Source organism: Penaeus chinensis, chromosome 17, assembly GCF_019202785.1.
Source record: "Penaeus chinensis breed Huanghai No. 1 chromosome 17, ASM1920278v2, whole genome shotgun sequence".
NCBI classification, from domain to species: domain Eukaryota; kingdom Metazoa; phylum Arthropoda; class Malacostraca; order Decapoda; family Penaeidae; genus Penaeus; species Penaeus chinensis.
In genome coordinates, this window is record NC_061835.1 from 16,393,923 (window position 1) to 16,406,166 (window position 12,244).

The window sequence follows — 12,244 nt, forward strand, 5'->3', positions numbered from 1 at the left end:
GTATAATCTCTATTTATAATGCATAAAATTCTCAACATTTTTTGGAGTTAATCCAGTTTTCTGTAAAAGCAAAATGTTTGCATACACTGTACATACAGTTTGTATTTTTGTGCATATTTATTTTGTTCTCAATAAAGTATCGTACCTCAGTTTCCTTTGCGTTTTCAGTTTGCCTTTTTAAGTAAATGATTCGAGAATTAAACACGCAAGTGCAAATGCATTACACATGACTTACGAACGTGGCAGCAGGATAGAGGCGGAACAGACAGCCAGACAGAGAAGCGGATAGGGTAACAGAAAACAAACAGATAGATGACAAAAGTACAGCAGCAGACCCCTAGCAAGAGGCCCATTCATTCGATAGAGGCAGCTTCTCCCAAGATCTTGGCTTCTCCCTTCCTGAAAAGGCGTCTGGGCGAGCTGGCAGATTATGGAAGCTGTTATTCTCAACCTTAGATTTCTTTTACCAGTGCAAAGAACTCCCTAAGCCAATCAGTTACAAGAAATTAATTAGAAAGTATGTTGCATGTACCTTTTTTGAATAGTAGGCCTTCAGTATTGTCTGCTAAAATACAATAATTTGTCTCTATTTTGATATTTTAATCCCAGGCACGGTACATTCATTAACTTGCATATTTTGTGTTGTGGACGAAAATCTTGGATTTGAGTATCACTATGATTTATATTTGTTAGAACGTCTATTTTTTGTAGGTATTGTTTTAATAACAGGAATCATGTTCGCCAAAATAAACAGAATATGAGATTACTCTTGGTCCAAATATTGAGATAAAAAAGTAAATGGGATCACTCTTGATCCAAAGAAAATGGGATCACTCTTGATCCTAAGAAAATGGAATCACTCTTGATCCAAAGAAAATGGGATCACTCTTGGTCTGAGAAAAACGGGATAACTCTTTCAAACATGCAGATAGAAAATGGTCAGTGCTCGGTGTCAAATTCTTATTGAGAAAGATGACGTATTACCAGGGGCTGTCCCCTTCACGTTATCATAGGAACTGTAGACTCCTCTTGAAAATCCATGCCTTGAAAAGCGACTAAACTAGGAGGGAAGGGCATCGTCTCCATTGCCTGAAGCAGAGGTGTATCGAGGTCAAACGTCTAATGAAGCGTTTCCCCGCAGAGAAAACTGTGCCATATGAGGTAGAATTATGCTCTCCGAAAGAGAAACGTCTTTGGCCTTTGGCTAGATCAGCAATTGACACAATGCCCTTCAATATCTATGCAATGGATCGGAATGGCAATGAACTGCAGGTAAGATGACATGCTGTTCATGAGAGAGACCTTGTAGCCATCGAAGTTAAATATCACGAACACCGCCCTCCACATGTCTACAAGAAGAGGCGCACAGAACAGCGAGACGATGCTTTGCTTTCTCAAGCGCCTGCCACTGAGTATCTTGCAAGCACCCTCAGCCTCAGCTAAAATCATCTCTTCGAAATGGAACCCTGCCTGCTATGTGCCGAGGGACACGTGCCAGTAACATGTTTGCCGGCAAGCACGAGTCCCGAAGTTTCAGAACAGACGGAAAGCTCTGTCTGTGAACCCTTAGTACCTCCATGTCACTGGTCGCACCTGCAAATGATGCACGTTGCGTCGGCTGCAAGAGTGGTAGACCCTGCGCTACAGTCTGCGGCTGCGGGGCCTTCCAGCCGCCCTCCCAGAGACAAGGAGCCTCCTCGTACAACCCATTTGTGACGGATCCCTCCGGTGAGAATCGCCCTGAAGCGGGCGAGTAACATAGTGAATAACATCGGATCTAAGTTTACCGACACAGTATGCCACAGTGCCGATGCACCAGACCACATATCGACTCAGCAGTTTGTATATTTCATCTCATAGGTCATAGTTCATTGCGAGCAAGTGTCGTACGGACCCGTAATACTTTACAATAGATATCAGGAGAATACATATAGTTACATAACTACCTGTATAAAACACTAGTATAGTAATTGCTTCAGAGTAGAATTTGTGTGTGTGTGTGTGTATAAAATAATAAAAGATTATACTGAATGCATAGCGTCGTATATCTTTATTTGTAAAGACAATCAATTTATTTCAGTGTGATTCGGACCTTATGTCAAAAGACCGCAATGTACTACTTTTGTATGCAAGTTATAACGAAGTGCTCAAAAGGTATGCTGACAAAAAAAAAAAAAAAAAAAAAAGTTGGAACTTCTGGGTCGTTCAAATGACTTCTTGTCTCCAGCTTTAACCACGAATACCGTTTACAGTAGCTTGCTGCCCCTGCAGTATTGATAAAGAAAGATAAAAACAGACAGAGATGTCGATACAGATCTTGCAAACTGAGAGAGAGAAGAAATGCTAGAGAGACGGGGGACGACAAGAGGCAGAAAGGAGAGAGAGAGGGGGAAGGGGGGAGGAAAGTTCCCTGTGACCCAGATGCAGTGCTCATCCTGTCCTGTCCATGAGGGAGGCGCAGACGATGCCGACGTGTTTGAGCATAAGCTTCATGCATACATACAAGGGTGCGTACAGAAAGACAGTACGTGTCCATTAGCAAGTGTGTCACTGAATTACTGCCCCGTTTAGTTATGTTCTGTTGTATTGATTACGTAAAGAGAAAAGTGAGCCTGTATTTAGCTGCAACGGGGGGGGGGGGGGGGGGGGAGGGGGGGGGGGGTGCCGCGATCGCTGTCAAGAGGTTGCTCGAATACGCAGTGACAAGGGCTAAAGAAGTTCTTTTATATATCTTGCACAGTGACACTTACACGCACAGCCAGAACTCGCATGCACAACCTCATGAACACACATACTGTATATCAACGCAAGATCATACACACAGGTATGGTATGTGTGTGTGTGTGTGTGTGCGTGTGTGTGTGTGTGTGTATATATATATATATATATATATATATTTATTTATATATATATATGTTTGTGTGTGTGTATATATATACATATATATGTGTATTATATATGTATGTTTCTATATATAATATAACATTATATATATATATATATATATATATATATATATATATATATATATATGCATATATATAAACACACGCGTGTATGTGTGTAAATATATAATATATATATATATATGTATATATATATATATATATATATATATATATATATATATATGCATATTAGACATACAATATATATAAATATATTTATATATATATATATATATATATATATATATATACAATACATACATATATATATATACATATATATATACATATACACATACATATATATATATATGTATATATATATATATATATTATGTATATGTGTATTATATATGTATGTTTCTATATACATATATATATACATATATACATATACATGCATGTATTCTCGCATATGTATATATATGTGTGTGTGTGTGTGTGTGTGTGTGTGTGTGTGTGTGTGTGTGTGTGTGTGTGTGTGTGTGTGTGCTATGATGGCAGTTCGGCAACTACAGATATTTTATCTGATGAATGGACAGGCAAAAAGTTGTGATATCTGTATTTCTCCTTTAAAGACCATGCTTTAGGCAAAATGAACAGCAGAGAACCAAGAACACTATCTTGCATTACGCCACAAATAAACATTCTATACAAACTCAGCAATCTTTAATTCATAAAAAAATAAGTTAATTCTCTACCACGCTTGTATTTGAGTCAAGAAATAAAAGCTGCACCAACATACAGTCAAGTCCTGGGTTCGTTTAGGATACCAAACTGGTTACAGGCATGAAAGCTTTACAGCTATCAAGAGGCGTACAACTGACATGTATTTCTTTATTCATTGAGTAGGCATTCATACATTCACATAATAAGTATATAATATACATAATGTAAGTAATGTATATAAGGAGTTAATAAAATAGGTTAGCTTAGTCCAGGACTGGTTAGGGTACGATAGATAAGGATAGGTAAGTTTAGATTTGTAGATTAGGCTCGTTAAGAACAGGTTACGTAGGATGCCGGGCAACATGGATAAGCACCTGGGTAGTTGCAGAGGTTACTGCAAGGGGCAGCTGGGATACTGAGAAAGTCGCAGACTCAACTTGAATGCCGCTGCAACGAGGAAGGAAAGCTCTGGAGAAAACACGACGCTCCTTGGGTCGATAATGGGATATCAAAAGCGTTAATAGAGAAAGGAGGAGGAGGAGGAGGAGGAGGGTGTGTGCACGTGTGTGAGTGCGTGCGTGCGTGCGTGCAGCGGGCGAGGGAGGGTGGACTTGGCTTTCCCTTTTGGTCCGGCGATCAGATTTAGCTTCCTTGTTTCTAGTTTGTTTGTTTGTTTTCTTATGATGAATAAAATAACCAATATTTTCAAAAACTCTTACAATTCTGTTCAGTGTGACAGCCAGATCTTGCTTCTGTATGCTCTCTCTGCCTTTCTGTCTGTCTCCCTCTCTCTTTCTGTGAGTGTGTGTTTGTGTACACATATATACATACATACACACACACACACACACACACACACACACACACACACACACACACACACACACATATATATATATATATATATATATATATATATACATATATACATATATATTCTCTCTCTCTCTCTCTCTCTCTCTCTCTCTCTCTCTCTCTCTCTCTCTATCTATCTATCTATCTATCTCTCTCTCTCTCTCTCTCTCTCTCTCTCTCTCTCTCTCTCTCTCTCTCTCTCTCTCTCTCTCTCCTTCTCTCCCTCTCTCCCTCTCTCCCTCTCTCCCTCTCTCCCTCTCTCCCTCTCCCTCTCCCTCTCCCTCTCCCTCCCTCCCTCCCTCCCTCTCTCTTTCTCTTTCTCTCTGTCCAGTGTTAATAATTTATAAAGTCCCAGATATGACTTATTGCTATATTTTGTTTAATTTTCCTTTTTTTTTTTTTTTTTTTTTTTTTTTTTTTTTTTTACAATACAGTGATACGCAGCGAACAAAAACTTTCTGAAGCACTGTGTGGGGAGGGGCCGCGTAACTTTGAAATTTGACGCTGAAGCAAATCGATGAAAACACGTTCAAACAAAAGAGAAACTAAATGGAATAATAATTCTTGAAAGGATTGTTTACTTGGGTATTTGTTATCAAAGAAGGTTATAGTAAAACACAACTAAGAAATGTGTGATATCGTAAAAAACATATTTTCCTAGAGAGAATCTACGGGTTCCCAATAATAATGTCGTTAATGCTGCAATGTTCGATCAGGAAGATGAACATTCGCCAAAGCATTGCGGTGCTTGTCGTCTGTCAACTCAATTCACATTCAATTTATATTTAATTCAAATTAACGATAAGGCATGGAAGGTAAAGAATATACTGGACTACTAGAATTCCCCGGAATTAAATATGGAAAAGGCATGTTATAGTCAATTAAGGTTTCTGTAATCGGGAAATAAACTGTATAATATATATCCGGTTTGAAACCCCCACGAGAGCCCCAGAGCAGTCGTAACTGACAAGGTACTTACCAGGATGGCTATTTGTGCTTCGAGTATCGCCTTCAGAATATGTATATCTCAGGCGTTGTAACAGCTCCAGTGTGAGATACAACATTGTAAACTATTTTGAGTATCCGGCCTCATATCCCTAAGGTACGTCAATAAAGTTTGTAGTGGGACATAGACCCAGTAGAATTTAATGTATCTAGCTGAGTTTAGGCTCAACCGAGACTATGGATATCTCAGAGAAAAAATCGTTTGTAGTAAACAGATATAAGGTTCCAGGCCTACGGCACGCTGCCACCACCCGATTAGAAGGTTCGGGAACCGTGTGTGTTGTGTATGGGGTTATGAATAATGTATATGAGAAGGAGGGAACGAAAAATACGGAATTTTGGATGTGTGAGTGAAAAGAGAGATGGTGTACATGTTTGGAAGAAAAACGCAGGATCATAAGATAACGTTTTCCCCTTCGGTTGAGCATCCGCCTGCTGGAAACTAGAACCCAGGTGTAGCGATTTCAATGGCATTTTTAGTCTGTTCTTAAATAGATGGTAAGAGATCAGGTTGCAGGTAGTCCTGTTCATCTAGCCTTTTTACAGCCTTTCAGGGGTTGATAAATATCAAAGTAACCAGCAATATGCTGTTTAAGAGACCCAAGACTGAGGTTAATTTAAGCACACTTCCTTAATTTTCTGGCTGGGAATGAATGGAAGTTCTAAGATGGTACGTTTATTGAGGAACAAGTTACACTCACTAGGGAGCTTCACGATCATAACAAACATTCACAGATGCGTGCGTCACCCATTTGTCATAACAGGGTGAGGCACAAGGAAAATCAACACCAGATACGCTTAGAATAAACAAACAAATAAATATGCTGGGTTTTTAAATTAAGGTATCAGCACAGAAACGTGTAGGTCCCTAAGTTAATGAAGTAAGTCTCAAACCCAAATGGAGATCAACTTAGGCAAATGAGAAAGAAAAAAAATTGTGCTGATAAACCCTTAGTGAAAACATAAAAAAAGGACAAGACATAGTATTAAAGACGGAGGCCAATTTAGAGGGCGTAGAAATTAAGAGACAAGAATATATTACGAAGACTATCTGAACACCAACACCATCGGCAGAAATCAACCAAGACAACTCTGAGTAAAAGGAAAACATCCTGACAAGTATTTATAGAGATACCAAAATCTTTCTCCCAGGAGGTACGATCTTCAAGCTGAGAGAAAAGAAAACTAAGTGATAATAAGTGGCAACACTGGAGGTACGGATCCTCAAACAATGTTTTCTTACGTGACTTGGTTCTTAGGAATATCAATGGCAACACTGGAGGTACGGATCCTCAAGCAGTGTTCCCCGAAGTGAATCATCACTTCGAAATTCTGCGCAGCTTCGGGTGATAAGGCCTATGACGTCACTAGGCGAGGCTGAGAACAGGGAAGGGGGAGGGGGGGTAGAGAACGGTAGACTGGGGGAAGGAGATAAAAGAACACGGTAGCAAACTGACTAAATACTAAAGGAATTGTAGATGCTGGCTCATTTGGCGATTTGCACACTGATCTCATTTTACAGGCGATGATTAACAGAGATTATTTGTTGGTATATATCGTATATTTTACTTAGTTTCAGTTTTATATTGTCTAATGCTGCAGCTTAGTTATGTTATAATAAAAAGTAAAATGACAAAGAAGACATGGGATATGAATGATAATATTGTTTTATTCTATGAAGGCATCTATAAAATCCAAACGCTTTCCACGATTTTGTTATAAAGAAAAAAAAAATATATATAATCAAGGTATCACAATACATCGCATATTATTAGTTAATGATTAGTCTGTTATCTCTGGTACCCATGAGCCCGCTCTCTCTGCACCCTATAGATGCCCTTATGTGGTGTTTAACGGACACAGAGGTCGCATGTCAGTAAGAACGAAATTTCATACTTGTCCTTTAACACGACACTGAAATCGGACAGTGATTTGAAATATATGATAAGTCCCTTTTTAAATGGTAATATACTTCTATGGTCACAGATTTTCAAAGATGTCATGGTGATTATCATATCCTCCAAGACATTTTTCTGGATCTCATTGGCCTGCTGGGGGCTGCTAGTGATGGCGCACTCCAGCTGAGAGGGCGAGGCGCAAGGCGGGCGAGGCGGCAGCTTCACGCGGGTGCATAGCGAGTGTGCCCGCTTCGTTGGTGGAAGCGGAGACAGGGACATCTCGTCCAGGACAAAGGCAGCATTACAGGGTTCCTCACATCATTTATTCATCCTCAGGTTATCGACAAGGACCAGGGCCAATGGGACCACGGCAACTATCCTAGTATCCAAGACAGGGGCTGGCGGAGCACACGCTGGAACCCGATGTATTGGTTAGGTCGGCGTGTCCAAGAGGTTCTTATATATATTATATGTTCACAGCTGGTCAGGGACCAAGACCATAGTCAGGGCGCAGGACTCTTGACAGGACTCATGCCTACCTCTTCTACCACGAAGCAACTGTGTAGAAGAGATAGGCATGAGGCATGGTCAAGACCCGGCCTCGACCACGTGGCACCCAAGGATGATGTCAATTCTGGCGAAATTCGCCTTAGAGTCGGTGAGTGCACTACAACTATTATTATTGTTAATACTATTATTGTTATTGTCATTATTATTATTGTAGTGGGGTTGAGTTCGGGCTCAACCGAGAATATAGTTTTTTGTTCAAGAAAAGATTCGTCTGCAGTGAACAGATGTAAGTTCCAGGCCTACGGCACGCTGCCACCACCCGATTAGTAGGTTCGGGAACTGTGTTTGTTGTGTATTGGGGTGTGAATGTCGTAGAAGAGAAGGGTGTAAGAAAAATACAGAATGTGTGTGCTAAATGTTGGATGAGTAAGTATACAAATGTGAAAATGGAGAGAACGAAGGCTGAGCGTCTGTGTGGACGTATTTGGAAGAAAAATGCAAGATCATAGAATTCTTTTTCCTATCAGTTTGAGCATCCACCTGCCGGAAGCGGGAACGCAGCTATGGCAAAAGTTATGGCCTGTTCTAGAGTACTAGCTTAATAAACTCTGATTCATCTAACCTTTCTACAGCCTTTCATGGGTTGCGAGATATCAGAGTAACCTGCAATGTGCTGTTTATGAGACCCGAGTCCGAGAACGTTTTAAGCATTCAGCCTTGGTCAGAACCAGAACTTAGAGGTGGTAAATATTTGTTTTTCTGACTCGGACTGAGTGACGCCGGGGTGTCCAGCCACAGCGGTAACCTTCAAGCGACCATTGCAACTTCTCGCGTCTAGGCGTGGCGCGAACCGCCGACCCCTCGGATGAGAGGCCGGCACGTTACCACTGTACTAGCCTGGAGAATAATGCTCTACGACGGTATGATATTTATTTATCGAGCAAGTTACACTAAAGAGTTCTACAGGTAATTCTGTGATCACCAATTTATCACAATGGGGGTGATGCACGTGAAAACCAACACCAGATGTACTTGAAAATAACACAGAAACATATATTCACCCCTATGTTGGCATCCTAACTCCATAGGTGTTTTTTTTATCTAGGGTGTCAACACAAAGAACATACGGATCCCTAAGTTAAACAAGTTGATCTCCAACTCAAAATGGAGATTAACATATAAAAAATATAAAACGTTTGTGTAGATAAAGAATGTAGGGTTAGAAATCATTTAGAGACGAAGGCCAAGTAAAAGGAAAATGACACCAAAGGGGCATAGATCGCGATCTTTCTCCCAGGAGATACGGACCTCAAGCTGAGAGATAATGAAACTAAGTGATGACTTAGTTTCGGACATTAGATGACAATACTGGAGGTACGGACCCTCAAGCAGTGTCCCTTCTATGTGACATGGACCTTCTATGCTCCCTGACTCACTGAGTACGGCTTTGGGCCTTAACCAAAGAGAGTGCACCCTGCAGATGGCAATGCAGCATGTCGCACACAAAGTCCAAAAGAGACCAGTAGTCTCATACACGAAACCACAGAAGGTTACTTAACTTTGGGAAGAGACACGAACTCAGAAAAGGTAAGTGACGACCGTTACTCCCTTCAGGAGTTATTATGACACTTTGGAATCGTCGCCGAGGAGAGAGAATGATAGAAAAGAGAAATAAGGGAAAGGATGCTGATGAAAACTGATAACACACAGTTTAAGCGAAAACTGTGCATTTCGAGCTGTACATATTTACAGTATTTGACTTTGAAAATAGATCCATCTTAATCATTTTTCTTGGCAACTTCAACGCCATCCAAGTAATTATCTTTGGTTTTAAATGTGACCTGTGGTCATCAAAATGAAAAAGTCCACATAACTTGTGTGGCGATCGTCGCGGCTTATAACTCGAGCCGAGAGGGCGAGGCGCAAACGGCGGGTGAAGCACCAGCCTCGTGAGGGTGCGCACAGGTGCGCGCCCGCCTCTTGAAAAAAAAGCACGCTCCAGCCGAAAGGGCGAGGGTGTAAGGCGGGCGAAGGCCAGCCTTCAGGGGGCTGTACTGTATTCATAGAGGGGAGGGGGGGGGGGGAGACTGCGAAGTGATAACGCGCTCAGGCCGAGAGGGCGAGGCGGCAGCCTCATGCGGATGCCCGCATGAGGTTGGTGGAAGCGGAGACAGAGACATCTCGTCCAGGACAAAGGCAGCATTACAGGGTTCCCAACACCATTTATTCCTCCTCAGGTCATCGGCGGGGACCAGGGCCAACTGGACCGCGGCAACTACTCCAGTATTCAAGGCAGGGCCTGGGGCAGTACGCGCTGGAAGCGTGCGGTAGTGTCCAAGAGGATATATATATATATATATATATATATATATATATATATATATATATATATATGTGTGTGTGTGTGTGTGTGTGTGTGTGTGTGTGTGTATATATATATATATATATATATATATATATATATATATATATAAATATATGCCCACAGTTGGTCAGGCACCAAAACCGCAATCAGGGCGCAGGAATCTACGGTGAAGCTACCGCGTAGCACTGTCGTAATAATTGTTATTATTGTTAGCATTATTATTATTATCATCATTATTATTATCTTTATTATTTTTATCATTATTATTATTATTATTATTATTAGCATTATTATTATTAATATTAGCATTATGATTATCATTAATGATTATCATTATTATTATCATTATGATTATCATTATTATTATCATTATGATTATCATTATTATTATCATTATGATTATCATTATTATTATCATATATCATAATCATTATCGTTATTATTATTATTATTATCATTATTATTATTATAATCATCATTATCATTATCATTATTATCATTATCATTATCATTATTATCATTATCATTAATTTTATCATTATTACCATTAATATTATCATTATTATTATTAATATTATCATTATTATCATTAATATTATTATTATCATTATTATCATCATAATTAATTTTAGCGTTATCATGATTTCTCTTGTTACTATTATTACTGTTGTTGTTGTTATAACAATAATAACTATGGTTTTAAGGATCATTATAATGATAATGAGTATGATAATAATATTACAATATGAGATATTTCCGATGACTTTCAAAACCCTTCCATTTTTTTAAACAGTAATCTATATTATAATAGTTACGTTTTAATTTAGAAATGTTTCGATGGTATAGCAACCTTCTTCAAGATTCTCAGACGTCGAGGACCTGGAAAATTTAGCGTTTCATATTTCAGCATTCTTTCATAGTCTGTTTTCCCAAAATGGATACTGCAAATTCTTGCACTTACAAAGTTTTTCCCACATAAAATGACTTTTCTTGACCCTTCTTCCTTTGGAAGTCGGCGATAAAAGACATCCTTAGAACGGTCCCAAATATTGCATCCAACCACTGAACATGTACTGGGCACTGCGGCTTTTGCGCGCCCAGTCAGTCGTGCGAGCGAAGACGGGAGAGAAAGAGAAATATCTGCGGGTTTATATTCAATCCACGACCGACCACAAATTTACCGTCGAACCCCCAAGCTTTACGCCAAGTGACTCCATGTGCGTCCGAGGTGGCCCCAAACGCGGGTGCATACGAATGTGTACGCTCCGTCTGTGAAAGCGGAGTCCGGGACCAGGCCAGCATCACAATATCCTCACTCCATAAGAAAGGTATCCTTCCAGGAATCCAAGTCATCAGCGGGAACAAGGACCGACGGGACCACGGCAGCTATCCCAGGATCAAAAGCAGGGTCTGGTGCCGCACACGTAGCAACCGATGTGCTTGTTGGATCGGCGTGCGATAGCGTCCAAGAGGGTCTTCTATATACATGTATTTGTATAAAGAAGACCCTGGTCAGGCATCAGAACCGCAATCAGGGCACAGGTTTTCTCGGGGAAGGTACCGCGTAGCTTCCAGATGTACTTTCAAAAAAATAGCGGGTGTGTTGTACCTAGCACGGATTAGATAACCCAGGATCTCCACAGGGGGGAAAGCGGCTGCGAAGTGATGGTGTACTCAATGGCGAGACGGAAGGCGTCCGAGGCGGCAGCCTCACGCGGGTGCACTGTGAGAGCGTCCACATCGTCTGCGGAAGCATGAGGGTAACATTTCTCTTCAGGTCATCGGCGGAAACCAGGACAAACGGGACCATGACAGCTACTCCAGGATCCAAAACAGGGCCTGGCGCAACACGATGGAAGCCGATGTACTGGCTGGGTAGGTGTGCGTTAGTGTCCAAGAGATTCGTTTATATATATATATATATATATATATATATATATATATATATATATATATATATATATATATATATATATATATATATATATGCACAC